Source organism: Stegostoma tigrinum, chromosome 8 (genome assembly GCF_030684315.1).
Source record: "Stegostoma tigrinum isolate sSteTig4 chromosome 8, sSteTig4.hap1, whole genome shotgun sequence".
Taxonomy (NCBI): domain Eukaryota; kingdom Metazoa; phylum Chordata; class Chondrichthyes; order Orectolobiformes; family Stegostomatidae; genus Stegostoma; species Stegostoma tigrinum.
Genome location: NC_081361.1, coordinates 16,388,030 through 16,414,096, shown reverse-complemented (window position 1 = coordinate 16,414,096; position 26,067 = coordinate 16,388,030).

Genomic DNA, 26,067 nt, shown 5'->3' with positions numbered 1-26,067 from the left:
TGGAATCTAATTGTTGACATTGGGACCTCACTGGGAATAACATGCTTCTGACACATTTGCCAATGTTACAGTCGCTGCCCCACTCTGTAATTTGCCAGGATGCAGTTTCACATTGCATTCATCCAAAGTGAGCATAATCAGTTAGAGAAATGTCAGGAGGTAATAGATCAGGAGGGATCCATTAGATCGGACTTACACCCAATTAACCTTCCACCCAATCTTCTGCTTGGCAATTGTTCGAATCAACATGCTTTAGCTTTTAGTTAATCATTAAAATTAGGTCCTTGTTGCATCATTTAAAGCAAAATACTGCAGATACTGAAAGTCTGCAAACAAAAACAGAAAATGTTGGCAAAACTGCATAGGTCTGCTGGAAACACAATTTCAGATAGAAGGTTAACTCTCTGATTCTCTCGCCACAGATGGTTCTTAGTATATTGCGTCCTTCCAGCATTTTCTGGGTTTATATCATTTCAATTGCCTTTGCTAAGGCATCTTTTCTACTTAGTTGCTGAGAACATTTAGGATAGGTAGACTGACGCTGCCAGTTTATTTTCACTTCAGGATTTCTCAGCAAGAACCCATTTCTCCTCATGATTAGAGGTGAAGACTGGGAGTAGCTGTTGCAGAATGCTCATCAGCTGTCCTTGACACATTGCTAACACCTATTGTCAATGACCACACAGTGTTGGTGACATTGGCTCTGGGTCAGTGAACACAGGATCAGGAGGAGATCATTCAGTGCCGCAAACTTTTCACAGTGGATCTGTAGCAGTGGCACCTCAGTTGGTTACCCCTCATTCTTCTCTACTTGAGGGAACACAAATGCAGGCTATCCCACCGAACCAGCAAATGAATATACCCACAGCTCAAGAGATGGAGTAAAGATCCCTCAGTATGTCAGGGATATTTACCCTTTCTGTTAAAACTGGCTCTTTGTGGTAACTACCGTCAACTGCATTGAGACAGCTACTGGCTTGTAAGCTGGATCCACAACATCTGACAGAAGTCGGGCAGACTCCCCTGCCCTTCACTCCATCTCTGCCAGACTTTCCCCTTAGCTGGTGGTGGATGGGGAAGGAAGTCCTGATGGTGCTAACTTTGAGACTGATGATTGTTTTTCCTCAGATCTGCTACAGATGGACCTGGGGCCTAGGGCTTTTGAAACTTCAATCCTGACTTTAATCCAGAGGTTGCACTAATGATCATAAAGATGGGTGGAAAGCAGCCAACCCGACCCGGAGTTTTAATAAGACGTTGGTGCCCGATGTACAACTGGGAGGCTTTCTCACCAGCTGCTGATAAATATCCAATTGCACTTTTAGTACAGGCCACATCCATACTCAGTTTCAAAGGCACAATTTCAGCCTTTTTCGTGGAATCAAGTTAATTGCAGAAGTATTTGTATAAAACTGAGACTGACTGATTGTACAAGTTAGGAAGAGCAGCAGTTCTGACAGCAAGAGGTAACCAAATGAGGTGATTTTTAGACTTTTGTCAGATGAAGCTAGTAAAGGTTGCAGATTTGGGTTGTGTAGATGAAATTAAACTACAGATGCACTGGGAATAGGTTTGAGGCACTGAAAGACTTTGTCCTGTTCCTACGTTCAATGACCCAGATCCAATGTCGTCACCACTGTGTGGCCATTGACAATTGGTGTATCGCTCTGCTATAAATCTTCCTCCAGTCTGAAAGCAACATCTCTTCACCGCTTCTCTTTGTTTCCTGCATCTCTGTCAATTTTGCAATTGCTCAGTGTCCCTTTTAGTCAATAAGTTTAGCATTGCTCACAAGGCTGTATGTGAGATGGTTGAAATCTTGGCTCCCCACACCAAGAGTGTCATCATTCACCCAGAAAGCTGAGTAAAGTTTTCAGCTTGCTAGCAAATGCTTGTTCTGATCATTTATCAGTTCTGTGCTTTCGTGTGATGTTGTTTTCCTTCAGAAGGTGGCAGGGTAAGATTATACCGTGGTTGCAATTTAAGTGGCTACATTATTGGATAGTGGTCCATTCTCCACCCTAATCCAGTGCATTCTAAACCGGTTATTAGTATGCTCTATCTCAAACCTAAAAGCTGCCACAATCTTTTACATTAAGATAGAAAAAGACAATTCCACAAAGAATATTTTCACAGTAATTGCAGACTTTAGCATAGTCTCCTAAATGCCACACTAATAGAGACATTTCTCCTCTGCTAAGCCTCAATTTAACATCATTCTATGAATCACAATTGGTTATTACCTACATTGAAGCATTTTTGCTCAGCCTCCCTGTTTTCTGCAACAAAATCAACCACCAAAGTGTCATTCAAAATCCTGATGACATACAATAGAACCAAAAATGTTATCAACTGGATCTCTATAATTAAATGAGGCTAATTATCTTTGATGGTAGCCAATTGCTCGAGTGTTGGTCCACACAAATACATCTCCTATTTACAGGGAACACTCACTGCTTCGGGGACAACGGTCAGCAGAGCCTCATTATTGTTGTCTTGGGGCTTGTAGCTTGTGCACGTTGAAAGCAACCCCAGAGCCTCTTCCTGTCATAACTGGAACATTGGTCTGAATTTAATGCAATGCAAAGGAAGGGGCCGGATGTTGAGAAGGGCTGCGGGAATCAAGGGAGAATGCCTGGAATTGGGAAAACAATGCCCAGTTTGATAGAGAGTGACAAAGTTTCAAATGCGGAAATCCTGCCTATCGACAGCAAGATGTCAAACATGCTCTCTAATGACCAACTTAAAGTCTTTCTGAGTCTGTCAGATTCAATGGTAACCCCTGGATTTAGTAAGACTGGCATGGGTTTCCCCTGTCTCTCACTGTCGTATTTGCCCCATCAAGGGGTCCTTCATTGGGAAGGAGATGCCATTTGGTCCACTTCTCTCTCTCTCCTCCAAAAACCTTTTCTTGTGACCTCTATCCTATCCCAGTAACCTGTCTCCAGTGAAGACCCCAGGTGCACTGCCAGTGATAAAGAGCTGCCAACATTTGTTTGGTTAACAGTTCTTACAGGCAGGGGAATTTTGGGATATCTAATACTGAGCGATTAAATCCTTAATTATCCTTAAATTGTGTGGGGCCTCCCAGACAGAAACGACAGGGAGCTTCTACCAGAAATAGGTGGGGAGACCCACATCACTGAAGCTGCATTCTACCCAATGTCTCAGCTACTGTCTGCAATTCTATCTCATGATAGTATTGGTGCTGGCATGGAATGAACAATACCTCCAAGCCTGTTCCTTCTATGGAGCCTTACCTTAAAGCCTGCACTCCCCAGGAATTGTTAGGCTATGTGGTTGGTCTGTAACATAGAGTGATGCCTACAGCATGGGTTCAGTTTCCAAACTGATTGGGGTTGTCATGAAGGACTCTCCTTCTCAACCTCTTCTTCATTTGAGTGTGGTGACCCTCAGGTTAAACCATCATCAGTCATCGCTTTCTGATGAGAGAGCAGGTCTACAAGCAATAGATTATGCTGACGTTACTCTATACTGAACTAAAAACAAAGTTGCTGGAAAAGCTCAGCAGGTCTGGCAGCATTTGTGAAGGGAAAAACGGAGTGAACATTTCAGTTCCAGTGACCCTTCCTCAGAACTCTGTCTCTTCCTTCACAGATGCTGCTAGACTTGCTGAGCTTTTCTAACAACTTCTGTTTTCGTTCCTGATTTAAGGCATCCACAGTTTTTTCAGTTTTTATTTAGTATTTAGCCTATACAGACTGAGCATTGTCCTGTGAAGATTTGAATTTGCCTTCAGTCTTTTAAATGTGAATAGAGAAGGTGACACTGGTAATCTTTCTGACACAAATGACATAAGTTCCATATTATTTTAGAAAGAGTTCCAAACAAATTTGATCATTTTGTAGCTGCTCAGAAAAAAAGTACAGTAAATAGATTCAAAAGCCTTATTCTGTGATGAGAAGGAATGTTTGTACTTTGAAATATTTTCAGCATCAGTGAAACATTGCTATTCCATTCACTGACTGTAATTTTATACATGTGAACATTGTCAAATTGACTGAGGGATAAGAGCAATATTTTGCTTTTATTTGTCACATGTGTGTGATTCATTTACGCCACATGAAGAATATTTCATGCTAAACAACAAAGCCTAAACAGTATGTAACCTCAGCTTTGTATTTCTGCTTTGCTTCCTGGGCTACAAAAGTTTCAATTCAATGAGATCAAGAGCATTAAAATAATACAGTCAATTATTTAGAAATTGGCTTGTGCGCTTGCCAAGTTTTCACATTATGAGCTAAACTGAGGGCTGTTGAGGGAGATCAGAGTGGAACTTTCCAATAAAGCGTTGTTAGCTCCTTAACTCTGCCCTCAGGCCAGGAAGGTGTTTCATGATTGACAGCTGCAGTGCACAATTAAGGTAGTGGCACGCACATTTTGGACAACTGTATTTTGCTGTTCATTGGATACTGGCAGTTTGGTGCACCACAAAGCTGTCAAAATGAAAGAAATAACTGTCAGACCGCCGAAAATGTTTAAAATTGAATGCAGGTATGAACAAGGAATATGTGAATCCAGAAAAACCAGCTTGTTTAAAGCAGCGTGCCTTTTAGCTGGCAGATACTGCATTTATTGTATGTTAATACTGATCTGCTTCATCTTTTTAAACTATGGATTTATATTGAACTACATCACAGAAACTGGTATCATGCCCAGTACCGGCATATTGTGAACTTCAAGTTAATTTTAATTTTAATTCTTAAAAATGGAGCTAAATGTTGAAAACATGCCTTCACAAGGTTAAGTTATTTTATTGATTTAAACCACTCATCTCTCTCAAGAGGGGACGAGAAAAATATTCCAGACTGATTCCTCCCATGTAAACAATCAAAAGAACGTTACTTCATTTGAATAAGTAATTCTTAAATAATACCATTGACTGTCTGATACTCTCAGAAGTGTTAGCCAGAATACAGAATGCAAAATGAACATGAGCAACCCACCTTATTTGGAAAAAGACTCTTGAAAAGTCAAGTGATGAAGGCCGTGGTTTCTTCGTCTGCTTAACAAATCAGCTTAGAGCTATTTGTATGGAGGCCCACATAAGCTAATAGTTCAGTCAGCCTCTGAGGCGGACTTGGGTGACAAGGTGTCAAATATCAGGCAGTTAAGGAATGTAACCTGTTCCAGTTTAAAATTCAACAGAGAAACAACCTTCTAGAAACTGGATGACACAAAATCTCATAGCCTGCTATGAACCCTTCACTTCACAAGACCCTCACTTCGACTTTAAGTTATCCAAGAAAGCATCGGCCTTCCACATAGAAGACCAGAGATTGCAAATCAGAGACTAAGGTGGCTGTGATCTGCATAGGTGCACTACCTTTATCTGATCTAATGCTTTTGCGTGTGAGTGAGTGCACGTGCCAGTCCATTGAGGCCGATTATGTGTGATTTCTCATTAATTTGGTATAAAAGAATATGAATGAATGACTGTCTTACTTTCAAGGTCACAAGAGCTTGCTGCTAAAATAATTGAGGTTGGAAAAGGAGTACCTCTTTCCATTGAGAACATGATGTTCGACAAAGAGGAAGTTCTGTGCTTGACACAGGTTATTTGACCTAAGACCTATTTGACCTAAGTTTGTGTTGTATAGAAGCTTTCTCTTACTGTGTGTCATGTCACCACGTATTTCTATGTTTTTTTTGCCTTCAATGCTTATTTAGGCTCCTATTAAATACATCTATTTACCTTAATTTTCCACAGTGATGAGCTGCACATACATGTCACTCTCTGACTAAATAACTCTTGAATTTGTCATTGCGAACGGTCTTACATAGTCCCTAACATGCTGCCTTTGGGGTAATGTTAATGCAAAACTCATAGAATCCCAATAGGACAGAAAGAGGCCATTCTGCCTGTCGGGCAGGATCAAGGGGATCAAGGGTTACGCGGAGAAAGCAGGAGAATGGGGTGGAGGAACTTATCAGCCATAATTGAAGGATGGAGCAGATTTGATGGGCTGAATGGCCTAATTTGTGCCCCTATGTCTTATGGCCTTGTAGGTCTGTACTAACCTTCCGAAGACCATCCCATCCTGATTTACACCGAACCCCCTCCCATCATCATTTTTTAAAATCATTATTACTGCGGCCGACTCACATGACCTGCACATCTCTGAACACTATAGGGCATTTTCTTTTCTTTAAAGTATGGCAAATCCACCTAGTGTGCCTCTTTGAACTGTGGGAGAAAAATAGAGCACCTGGAAGAAACCCACACAAACACACGGAGAATGAGCAAACTCCACACAGACGGCCACCTGAGACTGGCATCGAATCTGGGTCCCTGGTGCTGTGGTGCTAACCACTGTGCTATGTCAAAATATAAAAGGCTATGCAAAGCAGACCTTTGAACATGCCAGTCAAAATATTCCCGTAGTAACCAACCCAACCAAATGAAAGTGATCCAATGAATAAAACAAAGTGGACTATCTATGAGAGAGAGATAACAAGGTGTAGAGCTGGATGAACACAGCAAGCCAAGCAGCATCAGAGGAGCAGGAAAGCTGATGTTTTGGGCCTAGACCCTTCAGCAGATTGTATCCTTCTTTCATGCCCTGATAAGTTATTAGGAATATGTGGGGCGACTCTGCGCATGCCAGTTGGAAAGTTAATGAGGAGCTGTAGAAAAACCTATAGTTATTGTCGGGTAGAGGAATGACATCAAGATCTGTTTTATTTAGAACCAAACTGACTGAAATATTACAGTGACGGATGTAAAGCTTCCAAATTGGCAACACATCAGCTGAATGAAGTAAAAGCAACTGAATTTTTTAGTTGTGGGATGTTTGTTTTAAATTATAACTTTAGATATGATTGTTGTGGAGCTTTTGAAATCCTACCAGGAAGTATACTTAGTCTGGTGAAAGCCTGGAACTACCTGTCAATGAAAAAAAACAATCTGGTGAGCCTGGGTCAATTGAAAATTTCCAAACTAAAGCTGGCAGATTTTCGTTAGATAACCAAGAGAAGGGAAAGGGAAACAAAGGGAGACAGTTAAGGTACAAATCAGCCATGGTCTAGTTAATTGGTGTTTCAATGCAGCTCAGTGCAAGCTGAATGAACAGCACCTCTTTTTTCACTTGGGAACTCTACGGCATTCTTGACGTAATAGCAAGTTCAACAATTTTCGGGCTTGAGTTCTCCTGTGTCGTTATCCCAAAGCCCACACCAGACCTTGTTATCACATGCATAAAAACAAAGTTGCTTTAAAAGCTCAGTAGGCCTGGCAGCATCTGTGAAGGAGAAAACAGAGTTAATGTTTCGGGTCTGGCGATCCTTCCTCAGAACTGTGTTATCACATGGTCTGCTATGACACACAACCCATTGTTAGCCACTAACAATCCCTATTAACAGCCATTCCCTTTTCTAGCCAGATCATTGTCCACTGCTTTTGTCTGTCCAATTATTCTTCTCTCTCTTTGGGCTCTATCTCCAACTACTCCTTACCCTCTCCCCCACTCCATTTTCTGCATTAAAATCATTTTCCTGGCTGCCGTCAGTTCTGAAGAAGGGTCACTAGACTCAAAATGTTACCTTTGATTTCAATTCATAGATGCTGCCAGGCCTGCTGAGCTTTTCTGTTTCTGTTTCTAATTAATTGGCAAAATAGCATCGAGGAGCTGAATGCTCTGATCTTGTTGCTCATTATAAAACTGGGTCATGTCAGTTAGAAAGAAGACAATACAGTTTGGAGTCAGAAAATTAGTAGCATTAAGACAATGGCATTATTTCCCAGTCTAAGATCTATTAAACAAACCAAACAACAGCTCTTCACTGGAGAGGCACATTGCCAAAATCGATCATAGCACAGCGGTATCATTCCTGTCTCTGAGTCAAAGGGTTGGTGGGTTGACATATAGTTCCATCCTGCTCTCCCAGAGACTTGCACAAATAATCCAAGCTGATTTCAGTGACTTACTGAGAGAGTGCTGATATGTTAAAGCTACTTTTCTTCAGATGGACATTAAACCTGTCAAGTATCTCAGATGGATCCGTTATATTCCAAAGGCAATACTTTGGGGCAGGGCAGTGCTGTATTTCCTGGCACTAAGCATGTCAGAAAAGCATCTTCAAAGAGCATGAAGTCACAACACGATGCACACGAAAACCAGGAGGTCAGCTTTCAGCCACATTATGACACTACTCTCAATGTTCTTCTGGAGAATGCTGAGGCTGCTGGATGGTCAAAAGGTTTGAGCACTTCAGGCTGCTAATACTTGTGTTTCACAAAACAAAAATGAAAAAAAGAGAGTGCTAGAAACCCTAGAAGGTGTAAAAAAAAGTATATCTTCTACCAATGTGGAGGCTGTTTAAATTCAATGAGTACTGGGGTGCCTGAATGCATTTGTCAACCTTTCTTTCTCAAGTGAGGGAACCTACCTGAAGCCTTGCAAAGTGTGATGGTCAGGCCAGATAGGTCCTAGGATTGGTCTGAAAGAGAGCGAACAAGAACGGTTCATTAGGAACACGTTGCTTAGGGCAGCAGTTGTGAGCTATTTCACCATTTTTCTACTCCTTGCAGAATTCACTCAGCTTAATAATTAAAATAAAAACTGCATGCTGTTCTGGCGCCACTATTTACCAGTTCTTTTGCTTTCGGATAATTTTGTTTGAAAGCCAAATCCGAAGTCTTGTGAAGAGCTATTATCCCATCTTTAAAGAAGCAAAAGAACAAGTGAAGGTGAGGGGCAAAATCTAAAGTGGAAATAAACAGAATGCTCAGCTCTGAGACATGCGACAAGTTTTGTCTGAATATCAAACCAAATGGAAAACTCTCAGCAGAGCACAATTTTATTGTACTTTATTTTGGAATTCCAACTTCAGGAGGAAATGTGGGCTTTACTCAGCATTTGTCAGCAATGGGACAGCTCAGCGATTTTACCACGGCTAGCCCCCTATTTAACTGTCCGCGTCTCAGTAGAGGCGTGGATGCCGAGGAAGGTTAGTTGCAGTGGGGCATCTTCAGTTAAAGTAATAAAATATAGAAACTCAGTAGGCCAAGGGTTAGAGGAGAATCCCTTAAAGGGGATTGTGTTGAATTCCCTGCCAGCAGCCTTCCCTTTTCTTTGGGCCATGGAGGCTTCAACTCTAATGGCCTCTGTGGCTACATTGTTAGTAAAACCCTAGAAAGCCTGCAAAACATTCCTTAAAGGGCCCTATTGTTATGCAAATCACTACCTGGCCTCCTCAGAACTTTGCTCACAGCCAGTGGAAAACCTCCCCGCAGGAGGACCGCACCAGGGTGTCATCCCAGCAAGGCTGCCTTTGGCTTTGCTCTGCTGCTCCACTACTTCTCATTGACACCTGAGGATGGGTAAAATTCTGACCTAATTGTTTTAGGTGTCAGCTCCAGGCATTTATAGACCAGTCCTGGCCTTCATAAAGAACCGTGGACCTGGCAGACCCGTTGGGAGAAGTTGGGTTCTGAATATTTGGACAGAGTTAGACATATTTATTTTCCTCTGTAAGTTTCACAGGAAATGAAGGGGAGGGGGAGATATGCAATCCTTGAATAAATCATGGAATAACTGCTGTTTGGATGATATATTGTCCCACTTGTTCCTCTTCCTTGCTACTGGAGGAAATATGTGATTGCATCTGAAACATAAGGTTTCACTGATGGAAAGGGCCAAGGGCAGATTTTCACCAGCAAGTTATGATTAACAAAATTGCTAGAGCTTTTTGAAATGGGAACAGAGAAGGTTAATGGGGGGAATGCTTTTGATGTGGCATAGAAAAATGTCCGTAAGTATTTGACACAATGCCACACAATAGATTTGTCTGCAAGCGTGCATAACAAAAGAAATGTGAAAGTGGATGGATTACAGGAAGCAGAGAGTAATAATTCATGGCTGTTTTTCAGGCCAGAGGAAGGTTTATAATGGAGTTTCCCAGGCACTTGTGTTATGCTCTTTCTGACAGATATTAACCATCTAAACCTTGCAGATGAAGTGCAACTTAGAGTTACTGAGAACCGTGCAGAGAAGAATTCAGATATAGTCGGTTCAGTAGAATAAGCAGTCAAGCAGCAGATTAAATGTAACATTGAGGACTGTGAAGTGGCTCAGTTTAGTAGGAAGGACACAGAAGGAAAAATATGAAATAAAGGGTACTATTCTAAAATGGTGCAGCAACAGAGGGACCAACAGAAAATTTTGCACAACTATTTGAAGGTAGCGGGAAAATGGCAGTACAGTGGCTCAGTGGCTGGCACTGCTGCCTCACAGTGCCAGGGATCTAGGTGTGATGCCACTCTCGGGTGACTGTCTGTGTGGAGTTTGCACATTCTCCTCATGTCTGCGTGGGTTTCCTCCAGGTGCTCTGGTTTTCCTCCCATGGTCTAAAGTTGTGCAGGTTACGTGGATTAGCCACGGGAAATTCAGGGATAGGGTGGCGGGGTTGGGGGTGTCTGGGATGTGATGCTCTTTGGAAGGTCAGTGTGGATTTGATGGGCCGAATGGCCTGCCAACACGCTGTAGGGCTTCTAAGCTGAGAGAGCTGATTTTAACACATCCAGCACCCTTAGCTTTATTCACAAGGGCATAGAGTGCAAAAACAGGGCAGTTATGTTGAATGCGCAGAAGGCTGGGCCGGCCTCCACTGGAGAGCCAAGTCCAGTTGTGGCCCCATGCCAGAGAAAAGACGCAAAGGCATCAAAGATAGTGCAGCTCCACAAGAATGGATGCAAGGGAGGAATTCAGGAACAGAGATCGGCTGGAAAACTTTAAACTGTTTTCCCTGGAGAAAGAAAGGTTGGATGGAGAGTTGATAGAGGTATACCAAATCATGGGGAGTCTGGACGTTATCAATAAGGAAAACTATTATCATTAGTAAAAGGGTCAATGTAAGTCAATTGACAAAAGAATAATGGAGATATGAAGGGGCATCACCCCTCCCCCTCACTTGGTGAATAGTTAAAAATCTGGAATGTGCTGCTTGAGAGAAAGCGGCAAGCTGGTTCACTCAAGGTATTCGAGAGGGGGTTGTGTTATTATCTGCAAAGGAAAGATATCCAGGGAGAAGGCGTGGAAATTGTACTGGATAAACAATCAGCATAAAATGTAACAGGACAAATGACTTCCTTCCAATTTTTCACCATTCTACGAGTGTGTGATCATGATATTGTGTCTCTTAACTCCATCATTTCTGTCTGACTCTGCTCTGGTTTAAGACAAACCACAACAAAATGGTAGCTTAGGCACAATGACAATGTTATCATCATTAAGATAATTTCTTGAGTTGCATTGTAATGCTGTGGAGAATAATGTGCAGGGAGCATTTTCCTGAAAATGATCTTATATTTTATTTGTGAAGAGTTGAATTTCATCGCCCCGACTTTTCACAAATTCTTCCTTCTGTGAGGAATTATTCCAAGTCGAAATGATTTATTCACTGGAGAGAGGAAGCTCAGGAGGAACAGATGTCAATTTAGGAAGACAGCTCATAAGGGGGCACATAGAAGGCCCTGTGAACTCCTGCAGGAATAGGCCAAATGCTGACAAATAGGACTGGATCAGTTCATGATATTTGGTTGGCTTAGATGAATTGAACCACAGGATCTTATGAGTTTTATGACTCTTGGGGAGGCAATGGCTTCGTAGTATTATCACTGGGCTGTTAATCCAGTGGGCCTAATAACATTCCGAGGATCTGGTTTTGATTCCCTCCATGGCAGATGGCGGAATTTGAATTCAATAAAATATCTGAAATTAAGAATCTAATGATGACCTTGAATCCATTGTCGATTGTCAGTAAAACCCATCTGGTTTGCTAATGTCCTTAGGGAAGGAAACTGCCATCCTTACTTGGTATGGCCTGCAGGTGACTTCAGACCCACAGGTTGACTCTGAATTAGCCTCTGGGCAATAAATGCTGTCTAGCTAGCGACACCATCATCCCATTAATGAATAAGGCAAAAAAAAACCTGATGACTCCATGAGCTCATATCCAAACTCCAGCCAGGATGGATAACTCAGATCACTGTTCAGAAATAAGAAATGAATACTTGCACTTATGTAGCACCTACTACAACATCTAGGCCTACTGGATACAATGCAACAAGTGAAATACAGCCACTAGTACAAAACCCAGAAGTCAGATCATAGAGAATTGCCCAGAAGACATTAATAAGATAATGATCAGTGAGCCTAATTTTAAATAGCATTGGCGCTTGACAGATATATATTTGTTGTGGCACTGTGAAGAATCCTCTGTCTTCTGCAACATCATGACATGGTGTCTTCACATCCATTTAAGAAGACAGAGTATGCCTTGGTTCAACAATTCATTCAGAAGGTAGCACCTACCATAATGCAGAGCTGCCTGATGTTGCACTGAATAGTCAACAGCAATCATCTTTTTTAAAGTGCTCAGGGTGGGTTTGAATCCAGCACTATCTAAGAAACCAGAGTGCTTTCATAGGCCCAGAATCGACCTGGTCAAGAAGCCTCTGGGACATGTCTCAATGTTCGAGGTGCTGTGCTATGCAGATTAGCCTGACACTCTTGAGTCACAGAGGAATGCTGCAATGTCAATTGTGCTGTTTTTAAATGAGACAATAAAGTGAGGGTCCTGTATGCTTTCTGAATTAGATTTCAAGCATCCTGAGGTATAGTGGGAAGAAGAATAGGGATGTGATATCCTGCTCCATATTCATTACCAAATCAAATTATCTGATCATTATCACAATGCTGATTTGGGACCTTGCCGGCTGTGAAATTACTTCTATATTTCCTACATTACAATAGTGGCGACACTTCAAAAAGTACTTCTTGAACTATATAAACACTTTGAGACATTTTGAAATGTGCTATACAAATTCAAGTTTTCCTCTCTCATTCCAGATTAGTTTGAGATACGTCACACATTGGGAACTGGCTCGGACCTGTAATATTAAAACGCTGCCACTCTTAGATACGCAGCAGGGAACTAAGCTAAAGAAAGAATGCTGTTACCATGGCTGCCACACCAAAAGGATTTTTGTTAACACACATAATCGAGTGTCTGAAATAATTAAAGTTAAGTATCACAGGGTCTTTCAAACATTAGTTTTAATCAGTTCAGAGACTGCTGGTATGTGAAGTTAGTTAGGCAAATAGCAAATGCAAAAAATTGTAGTAATTTCCTGGTGCTAGGAGTGATTGAAAATTGATCTCATGAAAGCTCTTCTTTTGTTTCACCTTGTATCTCACATAAAGTAGTGGCACTTGCTGCTTTGCAATTAACCTTGTTTCATTGGAATGCTTTCACTTCTCAAAAGACACTGCAAATTATACCACACATCCACACTAGCATTTGTAGTCAACAACAGGACGCTCTCAATCATGAGTTACTTTTGTCAAGAGAGAGATAAGCACAATGAGGTCAGTCTGAAGTGATTTATTTGCAGCTAAATGAACAGCTGAAAGACCCTGTCTTCAGCCTTATCGTTTTGACTGTCGGATATACAGAGGAAAGAAGCTATGGGCCAAAAGTAATTGCATTTTCATTGCTGTACATAGTGATACGGTTTATATAGCTACATGATTGGTGACAGCAACCAAAAGACACAACTGGCTTTTGGTATTTTGCCTTCCAGAAAGAGTTCAGCATTTGAAGGAATGCTTTCTATTTGTCAATCATCCCGGTGCCAAAGAAAACTCATGCAGCGTGCCTTAATGACAAACACCTGGTCCTCTGACCTCCATAATTATGAAGTGCTTTGAGAAGTTTTTCCTGGCCCACATCATCTCCCTCTTTCCAAATTGCATTGATCCTTTGCAACTTGCCTTCTGGTGCAACAGGTCCACAGCTGGCACCATCTCCCTAGCCTTACTCCTTAGGAACATCTGGAGAACTAGGGTATCTACACCAGGCTCACACTTATTGACTTTAGAGCCATCTCCAACACTATGATTCTAAGCAAACCTATCTCTAAACTCCAAGACCTATGTCTCGGCACCCCATTTTGCGATTGGATCCTCAACTTCCTGACCCACAGACTTGAACGACTGAGAGTAGACAACAGCACCATCTCCATCCTAATCCTCAGCACCAGTGCCCCACAAGGCTGTATACTTAGCCCCTTACTGTACTCCTTATACACTTACGACTGTGTGGCCAAATTCCATCCTAACTCCATTTGCAAGTTTGCTGACAACAGCAATGAGACAGAATACAGGAAAGAGATTGAGTGCTTAGTGGCATGGTGTAAAGTTAACAATCTCTCCATCAACGTCAGCAACACAAAGGAGCTCATCATTGACTTTGGGAAGCAGGATGGAGGGCACTCCAGTCTGCATCAATGGTGCTGAGGTGGATATGGTCGGTAGCATCAAGTTCCTGGAAGTGATGATCACCAACAATCTGTCCCGGTCGACCCATGTCGATGCGACCACCGAGAAAACGTAACAACATCCCTACTTCCTCAGGAGGCTAGGGAAATTGGGTACATCCACAATGACTCTTACCAATTTTTTTATAGGTGCACCATAGAAAGCATCCTACCTGGATGTATCACTGTGTGGTTTCGCAACTGGTCTTCCCAAGACTGTAAAAAACTACAGAGAATTGTGAACATAGCCCAGTCCGTCACATAAACCAGCCTTCCATCCATTGACTCCCTCTGTACTTCCCTCTGCCTCAGGAAAACAGCCAAAATAATCAAAGACCCATCTCACTCCGATTATGCTCCCTTCCATTCTCTTGTGTTGGACAGTAGAAATAAATGTTTGTATACACGTATAAACAGATTCAAGAACATCTTCTCTTCTGCTGTTATCGGACTTTTGAACTGATTTCTCAAATGTTAATTCTGATCTCTCTCTCTGGATCTTCTCCGTGGCTATATAACATTGTATTCTGCACTCTAATGTCTTTCATTAATATCCTTTAAGACAGATTCAAGAACATCTTCTCTTCTGCTGTTATCGGACTTTTGAACTGATTTCTCAAATGTTAATTCTGATCTCTCTCTCTGGATCTTCTCCGTGGCTATATAACATTGTATTCTGCACTCTAATGTCTTTCATTAATATCCTTTAAGACAGATTCAAGAACATCTTCTCTTCTGCTGTTATCGGACTTTTGAACTGATTTCTCAAATGTTAATTCTGATCTCTCTCTCTGGATCTTCTCCGTGGCTATATAACATTGTATTCTGCACTCTAATGTCTTTCATTAATATCCTTTAAGGAAGGAAACTACCATCCTTACCAGATCCAGCCTACATGTGACTCCAGACCCACAGCAATGTGGTTGACTGGTAACTGCCCTCTGAACAATTAGCAATGAGCAATAAATGCCGCCCAGACAGAGATACTGTCATCCCTTGAATGAATAAAGGAAAAGAACTCTGTTCTGCTGCCCAGATGCGCTTTGTATGGTGTAATCTGCCTGTATAGCACACAAAAATAGAAACACTTTTTACTTTATCTCGGTACATGTGACAGCATGTGCCGCACTTACGTTTCAATGGCAGTGGCTGAGTGAGAAGGCACTTTATTACACAAAGTACTTCCTGACAACAAAATCATCAGACAAAATCAAAACTACGGAATAAAAGCTTCTCGCTGTGCTATGTTGAATGCCTGTTACCTGCAATAATCAAAGTGTTACTCTAAAGAAAAGCCAATAATACTATCTTCCTATTAGAGGCACTAATGTTAGAGATTAGCTAATGATGATTTGGACTCAAGGAGTTTGGCAGGTCTGCAAATGGCCATTCATTTCGCAAGCTTGTGTTGGCTGTTTGAAAGAGTTCGCCACTATTCCCATTTTCCTTGAGAATGTATTTTTTTCTCAAAAAGGACCTCTCCATTAAAAGCGGTATCATGGATCGTACTTCCACAAATTGTTTCTGGCACCATATTCCATACGCTAATAATCCTCGGCAATCAGAAAACCTTCTAAGCGCTCCCACAACTCATTTCTTTATCTTAGGTCCCCGCTGTCTAATTATGAGCTCATTGATTAGATCTATCCTCATTTATCTCATCAAAATTCCTCACCTTTCAGAGACTCAATTAGATCTGTTCCAAATGATCTCTAATCTCATGAAAAGGGCTCGAGTTTTCCAGCTTCTCCTTCAGGCAAACCTGTTTCATAGAAACATAGAAGATAGGAGCAGGAGGAGGCCATTCGGCCTTTTCAGCCTGCTCCCCCATTCTTCATGAGCATGGCTGATCATCCAACTCAACAGCCTCATCCTGCTTTCTCCCCGTAACCTTTGATCCCATTCGCCCCCAAGTGCGAGATCTAGTCGCCTCTTGAGTACATTCAATGTTTTGGCATCAACTGCTTCCTGTGGTAATGAATTCCACAGGCTCACCACTCTTTGGGTGAAGAAATGTCTCCTCACTTCCATCCTAAATCATCAACCCCGAATCCTCACACTGCAACCCCTGGTTCTGGATACACCCACAACTGGGAACATCCTCCCTTCATCTACCCTGTCCAGCTCAGTTAGAATTGTATAAGTCTTTATGAGAGCCACCCCCCACCTCATTTTTGTGAACTCTAGCAAAAACCATTCCAGTCTCGTCAATTTCTCCTCATATGTCAGACCCCCATCCCCAGAATCAACCTCATCCTGCCTATCGCCACAATTTTTCTCCGTCTGGTTCTGACATCCGTCCTAGGTAAAGGGTCCAAGATTAGATGCAAGGGGCGGGATCTTGCAGTGGTCTGAGTTACGTGGGCAATGATGATATGTGTAGCAGGATCAGGAGAGAAGGCCATCTTGACAGCAAGGGCATCTCGCTGCATCTTTTATACATTTCTCATGACATTCAGAGTCAAGTTCCCAATTGGCTCTCATTGTTACTTCTTAAATGCCTTGTTAACGGGCCAACATGCCATGTAAATGTACTGGTTGTGATCTGATCATACTCAGCAGACAGACAAGCCATCAGAAAACTGGACATTGAATCAAGAACGGGTTCTCATCAGGTTCAGCTCGTGGCTTGCTTCAAACAATCTTCATAATGGACTCCCGGGAAATCTCAGACAATCTCCATGGGCAGTAGGGGCATGCACCCATGTGCTCAAGTGTTAGCATCAACATCTGACAATCTGTAAGAGCCATTAGGGTGTACCTCTGTTCCACATAGAGAACGCCTCTGCACTTCAATGCTGTACATCAGGCTGCAAGGATAGCTATCATTGTGCAGCTACTACAAGGACATTGCACAATCAAGTAAATGCACTCTGCACATAGGCTGGACCAGGCTGCACCTCTGGGCTCTTTGGTCACTGTCATATCAGTCACTCACATTGAGTCTACCTGCATGCTCACTACCTTGCACTGTTTTGCCTTATTATGTTTTTTGCCCCTTCATCTAGAGATATCAGGATCACACTACTGATGAAAACTGAAAGAACTGCAGATGCTGTAAATCAGGAACATAATCAAAGTTGCTGGAAAAGCTCAGCGGACCCGAAATGTTCACTCTGCTTTTTCCTTCACAGATGCTGCCAGACCTTCTGAGCTTTCCTAGAAACTTTGTTTTAGTTCCCATTACTAATGGCTTTTCATGCAGTTTTACACAAACACAAAGACAAGAAGCTTGTTAAAATTTTCAGCAGTCCTCAATCAAGTCAAGAGGGATAGCCTTCACTCAGGGGTTCCCACGAGAAGAAGTCAAGACCATCATCCAATAACAATCCAGGGCCTGCTCAAGGCAGCTGGGATCGGGATCCTCTCCATTTTATGGGGTGAACAGGTGAATTATGGGCTACAACTTTCTGAATCTTTCTGCCCTATTGTGGGCTATTTTCCTCCTGGAAAGAGAGAGACAGGCAAGTGCAGGAAGATTAAAGAAGACACAATGGCTTAGGGGATAGCGCTGATGCCTCACAGTGCCAGGGACCCAGGTTAGATTCCACCCTTGGGCAAATCTCTGTATGGAATTTGCATATTCCCCCTGCGTGTACGTGGGTTTCCTCCAGGTGCTCTGGTTTCCCCTCACAGGCCAAAGATGCACAGGTTGACCATGCTAAGTTGTCTGTAGTGTCCAGGTATACTTGGGTTCGGTGTGTTTGATGTGGAGAATCTGTCTGGGTGGAGGGGTGGTGTGGCCTTGTTAGGCTGAATGGCCTGTTTCCACACTGCAGGGACACTATGTAACAATGTTATTACCCTAGATAGAGGTGGGGAGAAGGCCTGGGTGAGTGAGTGCACAGTTTGGAGGGCACACAGGGTTGGTGGTGTGTGAGTTGGGGTGAGCGAGGGCAATGGCAGGTCATATTGAGAGCGGTAGGGCATGAGACTTGGTTGGAGGTGTCACAAGTGCAGGGATAGAGTTAGCATGCGGTATTGGAGAGGAAATGTTGACATTGAGCCCAATAGAGTGAAGAAAGTCAATAACTGTGGAGCTGGAAAAGCACAGCATCCAGAGAGCAGAAAAGTCAATGTTTCCTGACATGTTGACTTCCCTGCTCCTTGGATGCTGTCTGACCTGTGGTGCATTTCTAGCTCCACATTTATTGACTCTAGCTTCCAGCATCTGCAGTCCTTCGTGTCTCCAAGAGTGAAGATGGTCACGGATGTCCTTACAGCTGTGCTGGGCATTTCTCTAAGTGGTTGAGAATGCTTCAGCCCCGGTGGCAATCTCAGACCAGGCTGGCATGGTTCGATGTCCTGGCCTCCACTCCTGGCCCTGATGGAAGACTAAGGTCCACCTGTGCACTACACAGTCCAGCAGCAACTCCAAATCCCGTCCCACAGAGCAGAGCACCGATTTCCATCCTCCCTCCCAGTCAAGAACTGTGCAGATCATCTTTAGACTGAAAGTACCTGTCTGGGTCCACAATGGGCCTTTAAAGGTGGAACCAGGGGGTGCTGGTCAGTCCCAGGATCTATTGAGTGAAAAGGTGCTCCAGGAATGGTGTGTGATGGCTAGCAATCAGATGTGATACCTCTCCTAGGGGCTGGAGCAGCAATTACTCTGGCAGGTGGGATAAGACTCCAGAAGGAAGTCGCAATAATTTCACCATACTCGATGTGACTCGTACTTAAGCAAAGAAAAAGATTTCTAACATCAGACTGTGCAATAATACAGATATATCATCATCTCTTCAGCTTTACCCTCTATAGCCCCAGTAAGAAAAGTGGAGAATCTCATTTTTTTTATTTACAAGAGGTGCAAAAAGAGGGAGACCTGAGAGTGCTGTGGCAAAATCTCTGAAGGTGCTAGGACAAAGCAGTTAATGAAGCAACTGGGAACTTATGCCATTTTGAATCGAGGCAGAATTCTCCTGATTGCACTTCCAACAGAAAAAGTGACCGTTGAAGAGGTTTATGATGAATAATGGATTCCAGTTTTCTGGAAAGCTGGGTTTGTTCTGCTTAGAAGAGAGAAAGCCCAGACTGGAATTGATACAAGTCTTCAAAATCTTAGAGGATGTTGAGGAATTAAAGTCAAACTTTCTAAGAATTGCCAGATGGGGGCAGACTTAAGGCAATTGAATAAATGAACCAGAGATAATACGAGGAAATAAAATTATTCACAACAAGGATTTGGAATACACTGTCTGAAGTTGGTTTGGTGAGGGTGGGGTAGGGGGGTGCATGGTGAATAATGATAGGTAGATGTTCTCCAGTAGCTTTCTAATGGGAATTGATTAGATAAAGTCACAGAAATCTAAAACACAAAAAAAGCCCCATTAGTACATTCATTTTCCAGATCATGGCCTTGTATACCTTGGCATCACAAGTCCACATCTAAATTCTTCTTATAGATTATGGGGGTTTCTGCATCTCCCACCCTTACAGGCAGTGAGTTCCAAATTCCCACCATCCTCTAGCCGGCACAGTGCCTCAGTGGTTTGCACTACTGCCTCACAGTACCAGGGACCTGGGTTCAATTCCAGCCTCAGGCGAATGCACATGTGGAGTTTGCACGTTCGCCCTGAGTCAGCATGGGTTTCGTCTGGGCACTGTGGTTTCCTCCTACAGTTCAAAAATGTGCAGGCTAGGTGGATTGGACATGCTAAATTGTCTGTGGTGTTCAGGCATGTGTAGATTAGATAGGTTATAAGGGGATGGGCCTGGGTGGGATGCCCTCAGGGTCAGTGTGGGCTTGCTGGGCCAAAGGTCCTGTTTCCACACTGTCATAATTCTATAGAAACAAATCTCCTGCCCCTTGCCTTAAGTTTATGCCCCTGTCATTAATCATTTAACCAAGGGGAAATCTTCCTTCCTGTCTGCCCCTCATAAGTTTATACATTTCAGTCATGTCCCATCTCAGTCTCCTCTGTTCCAAGGAAAGCAACCTCAATCTGCCCAATTATAAAACAAAGAATTGTGTGTGCTGGAGATCTGGAGCAAAAAGAGAAATTACTGAAGACCCTCAATAGGTCTGGAAGGACCTGATGAGTTTCTCCAGCAGTTTCTCTCTTTGTCTCAGTCTATCTAATTTCTCTTCACAATTAAAACTCTCCAGCCCAGCCCAGGACATGTGTCTGACCTTTGCCTGGGCTCAGACCAGCTAACTTGGATCAAACCAGAGATTGAACCAAGCAACTCTAAATATGAATTATTCAAAAATCATGTGTTTCAAATATTCTTTGAATATTTGCTAAACCAGCCTTATCATTGATCCTCTAGGTTATCATTACAAAGGTGATTGGGTGTTCCCAATCAGGTGTTTCTTAACTTAACTTTCTTTCAAAGGAGTAGAAAAGGCATTTAAAAATCAGAAGATAACCATATTACAAAGATTTTAATATCACCCCAGGTATCATGCCTCAATTCTGTGGCTGACACAGTTGCCACTTACATTTTCATGTGATGGGGTTACTTCTCCATTTCTAGGTACAGTTACAACATTTAAAAGACATTTGGATGAATACACAGATAGGAAAGGTTTAGAGGGATATGGGCCAAATGCAGGCAACTGGGACTAGTTTAGTTTGGGAACATGGTCAGCATGGGCTAGTTGGACCAATGGCCTGTTTCCATGTTGTATGACTCTATGACTCTACATCTAAATGTAAGAAAGAATGCCAGGATAAGGGAAAGGAATGAGAGAGAGGATGTAGTGGATTGCTCTTCAATAGATCTATTGTACATGCGATGGGTCAATTAGCCTCGCTTTGTGTTGTATTATCCTAGAATTTCATGGTGTTATTAGATTTTTAAATAAATTTCACCTTCAATGGTTTATCGATCCAAAACATTCCCTGTCTGCTTTCTCTGCCCTTCTTTTAAACTGCAGGTAGCACCTCCTCATTTTTCTTTCAAACATGGGTTCAATGACAAGTAGAAATGATGATAAGAAAAGAATACGTAGAAAGCCATCACTGAGGTTTAGGACACTGGCTAAATAAATTGTATACAACAGTGTTTGTTTAGCTGCTTTGTAAAATGTTTTGTGGTTCTAGACAAAACTTTTGCGGCCCTCAGCAGTGTATATTGAGATACTTTCTTGGTTTAAGGATCCTGGGCAAAATGAAGGTCATAGAGATCTACACCACTGAATGTGGCCCTACAACCCATCGGGTCCATGCTGGTCAAAAACAACTTCTGTAATCCCGTTTTGCAGCTCTTGGCCTATTGCCTTACCTGGAGCAAGGCATTCCTTGCTCACAATTCCAGATTCTTAAACTGCTATTGTGCCTAAGGTCTGTTTTCTATTCATCTCTCCACACCTTAGGTTTGTACATTCTATTTATTGAAGTCTCCCATTTTTAACTTCAGTGAGCACTATGACTAGAATAATGGATAAAGAATACATGAGGCAATTTCCTACTTCCTTCCTTACATGTGCTTAAAGGAAACACAAGTCCGCTACTGAAGGATCCTCTGCTTTTAAGCTCATGGTTCTAGCTTTTCTGCTGAAACTTCACAGAGTTTGCTATTGTCTATGGCTCATAATGCTGAACATTGGACCCTGTAACATGCTTAGATCTCAAAATATTCTGTTACTCTTGTCATGCCAATGTCATATTGTATTACCGAGGTATTCAAAATGAAAAACAGCATGTCCCTATTATCCACAATACTTATGCTCTGTCCAGGGCAGCAAAAACAAAGAACTTGTGTATAAATTGGGAGCTGGTTCTTGAAATATCTGTTGCAAGGTCACTGTTGCATCTTTGTTTGATCTCATTCAGCAGTGAGAGATCAATTTCCAAGAGTACTTACTTTTTCCTTAAATTTATCTTGGATCTTCTCTCCCCAAAAATTGAAAAGACTGTTGATGTTGAGGTTAGATAAGGTTAGATGGGGTTAATATGGTTTTTCAGATACAACATTAAATGAGCTTCGTGGATCAGCAAGTATGACCTCTTTCCTCATTGCTATATGTTCGACTTTATCAAAATGACCATCATGAATTCAGTCATAATCCAAGAGGTTATGTTTGAAAGGGCACTGTGACATTGTGACATTAAATTCTGACAAGTTATGGAACCATTGTTGTTAGGTTGCTGAGTTTTGAACTCAGCATCAACATAACAGTGAAACCTTTGAACATTCATAACCTTTACTTTCTGACTTGGGCCAACCTCTGCAACAGGCTTTAAACTGGAGAATATCTTCCTGAAATCCATTGCAATGATTCACTTGATGTTCTCCAAAGCTACATTACACCTAGTTTACTAGATTAATCATAATGGTCAGAAGGGATGAATCCTGTATTGATTTCTCCACAAGCATCTTACTAAAAAAAAATCAAAAGAGTTTATAAAAAGAGATTTTCTTTTTAAGAACCATATTCAGAATGTTATTTATCCAGAGCTCCCCAACTAGACCAGGCAGAGATCTAAATTTGATATTCAATCAAGCAATTCACTGTTAGAATGAGAGATGATCTTTCCAACTCCGAGATACCACAGACATTTCTTTGGAAAGTAACCATTCATCTTCCCATTAAGGTGTAAAGTCTTTCTACGGAGTGAAATTTGTGACCTGGAAGAAAATGATGAAGCCCAGTTTACAGATAGAATCAATTTATGATTCACAAATATTCTTGCATTATCATCTTCTTACAAGTTTTAGGATTTTAATCCTGCTACATATTTGTGTATAGGTTATATACAATGTTATATATCAAAGGTAGGAATTAGAGTAATGCATGAGTGTTTCAATCGAGTATTTTCAAAGCTATGCATGGATAAGTTTGTAATATCGAAAAGAACCATAGGAGCCAATGTGGTTCATTGAAAAGTGTTCCTTCTGTCACCAGCAGCCTGCAGAATTAAACAGGATTGAAGGTATTGAAAGGAAGTGGGTGATTACCATTTCCACCCTGCATCCCCAACAGGAGAGTCAGCTGGATGCAGCTGACTTTTTCATTGCAGCTTACCCCATAGTCATAACACCAAAGGCATGCTGATTCGCCAATTTCTAGACTTCTTCCCCTTACTCAGGAGGATATCCTGGCCTCAGGTTCAATGATAATGAGGAAAGGAGAATTAATAAAAGCTTTAATATGATCTTTTGGAGTTAACGGGCCAGCATAGAAGAAATTATTTTTCAAAAAGTCATCTAACTGAGTTCCAAGCTCCCCGATTATTCTCAGTAACGATAGAATTTCAGCTCAAAGCATAACTTTGGCGCAAACTGAGTGGAGCCTTGTTGCTAAGTGATCCTGTGCTGAGGGAACGCAGTTCATTTCACACATACACAAACAAATAAAGCACACACACACACACACACAGTGGTAAAGCGAAATGATAGATACCTGTGGTGGCAAAGGTCAGAACACATGTTCAATAATAACAATAACATCAGGTGAACAGGATTCGATCAAGTAAGAAGTTGTTTGGGCAGTCTCATAATTAAGAGAGACATCCTTTTTAAGATTTGTAGCCAGTTTTCAATTTATGCTTGTAGGTTATTACAGAATTATATGTTATTTACTCAAACTCTGTTGGTATTCAGGAGAACCACATGCTTAAAACTCTACCTGATGCTGCCATGCCTCATTGCACGACTATGCAGCACCAACAGACAGTGACACCAGTGTGAGCTGTCTGCAACATGCACTGTGGAAATTCACCAGGAATTCATCAGAACTTCCAAACCTTTAAGGCTACCTATCCAAGGCATCATCCAAACTTGTCACCTCTACAAGCTCAAAGGACAAGGGCAGCAGACACATGGGAACACCGACAAATGCAAGTTCCCCTCCAAGTCACACATTATCCTGACTTAGGACTATATTGCCATTCCTTTATTATCTCAACATCAAAATCCCGGAGCTGCTTTCTGAACATAGGTGTGCCAAGCATGAGATTGAGTGTAGCAGTTCAAGAAGGAGGCTCACCAATGCCTTCTCATGAGCAATCAAATGACAAATGCTTCACCAACAATGCTCATATCCCTATAATAAATGTTAAAAGTGGTAGCTTCTGAATATTAAGTGTATCAAAATGCCTTTGAGAAAGCATATAACAATAAAATTTATATTCTTTGCATCAAAGCCATTGGCACTGCAAATGTTATATTGCTTACATCTTTTGAATAACAGCACTGCATTCTGAAACACTCGTGCACTTTTTTTTTCACACAATACCTCATTTACAGTAATTACCCCAATCCTGAAAATGTGCCACAGAGTATCTACTCTATACAGACATTATCCAACAATAATTTCAATAACCCAAACAATATGAAATTATTCAATTTTGTGCATTGCTTTGGTGCCTATTATATTTTGGGTTTGCCTGGCCTTGTGCTCCTATGCAGTGTGCTCCAGTAATGGCAGCATGCTTTCAATGGGGGTTACCCACAGGCAGAAGTTGGAGGGTGCCCCACATGGGCTCTGCACCTTAAGTTTATAGATGCTGTTGCACCATCCCCTCTCCATAGGCAGTTTGGCCCAGCTCTCTGGCAACATCAAGAGCAATGGTGGGAGAATGAATGCAGTATGAGAGGATGGCAGCTTCCTTTCTCATGGGGCAACTGCAACAGCCAAGGATTACAAGGACATGGCGGGGTGGGGGGGGGGTGAGGAGAAAGTACAGTAGGATTGCAAGGACCGTCAGCAACCCTCGTACTCTGCTGGAACGTGGATTGTGTGAGCTGCAATGAGACGCTCTGAACCCCTTTGGATGCAGTTATCCACAAACATGATGCCAGCTGTCTGATCTTGCATAGCAACAAGCTGACATTTCATGCCATCTGCTTCCACAGACTTTGGGTACTTTACCATCCATGCTGTAACAACACCTCAGCTACTCAGAACCTTTTGGAGGGTATGGAGACATTGATAGTGATGATGTTGCTTGGATTAGAAGGTTCAAGCTTTAGGGGCAGGGTGAAAAGGCTGTTTTTTTTTCTCCCCTGGAGCACTGAGGCGGGTGCTGAGGGGTGACCTTATAAAATCATGAGGGGCATGAACATGATGAACAGCCAAGGTTATTTTCCCAGGGTCTGGGATGAGAGGGGAAATATTTAAAAGATGCCTAAGGGGAAATGTTTTTTCATACAGAGCGTGGTGTATGTGTAGAATGAGCTGCCAGAGGAGATGGCGGAGACAGTACAATGAGTTAAAGCTCGTTAGCAGTCAAGGGGATAAATCTGAATTAAACAACCATGAAAAGATGTTGATTCCCAGGCAATTTCTTAGAGAGATTCAATTCCTTAGAGAGAAAGACCCAAGAAACTAAGTTGGGAAGCAAAATTCAGACTTCTGACAGTCATTTATCAGCTTTAGACTATTTATTTGATGGGAAAAAAAATACAACAAGCAAGTTAAGAAAACTCTTCACAAACAGCCTTCAAGTCGTTTCTTTGAAAAGTCAGGAATCAAAATTTTTCACCGGAAATCAAAGTTTCAGAGCCTTCATATTGAAGTTTGCAATTCTTTTTTATGTATACATATATTTGAAAGTGAAGGAATTTAGATCACCATGTATGTTGGGGTAGAGAATGGGACTAGCTAGGGATCTCTGCCAAGAACTGGTACAGACATAATGGGCCAAATGGCCTTCTTCTGTGCTGTAAAATTCTATGATTGTTTTGATCATCTGAGCTAAAAGATCATGTTTTATTCAGTACCAACAAAATTTTACCAATTTCAATTGTAGAAAAATGACATTGGAGGAAAGGAA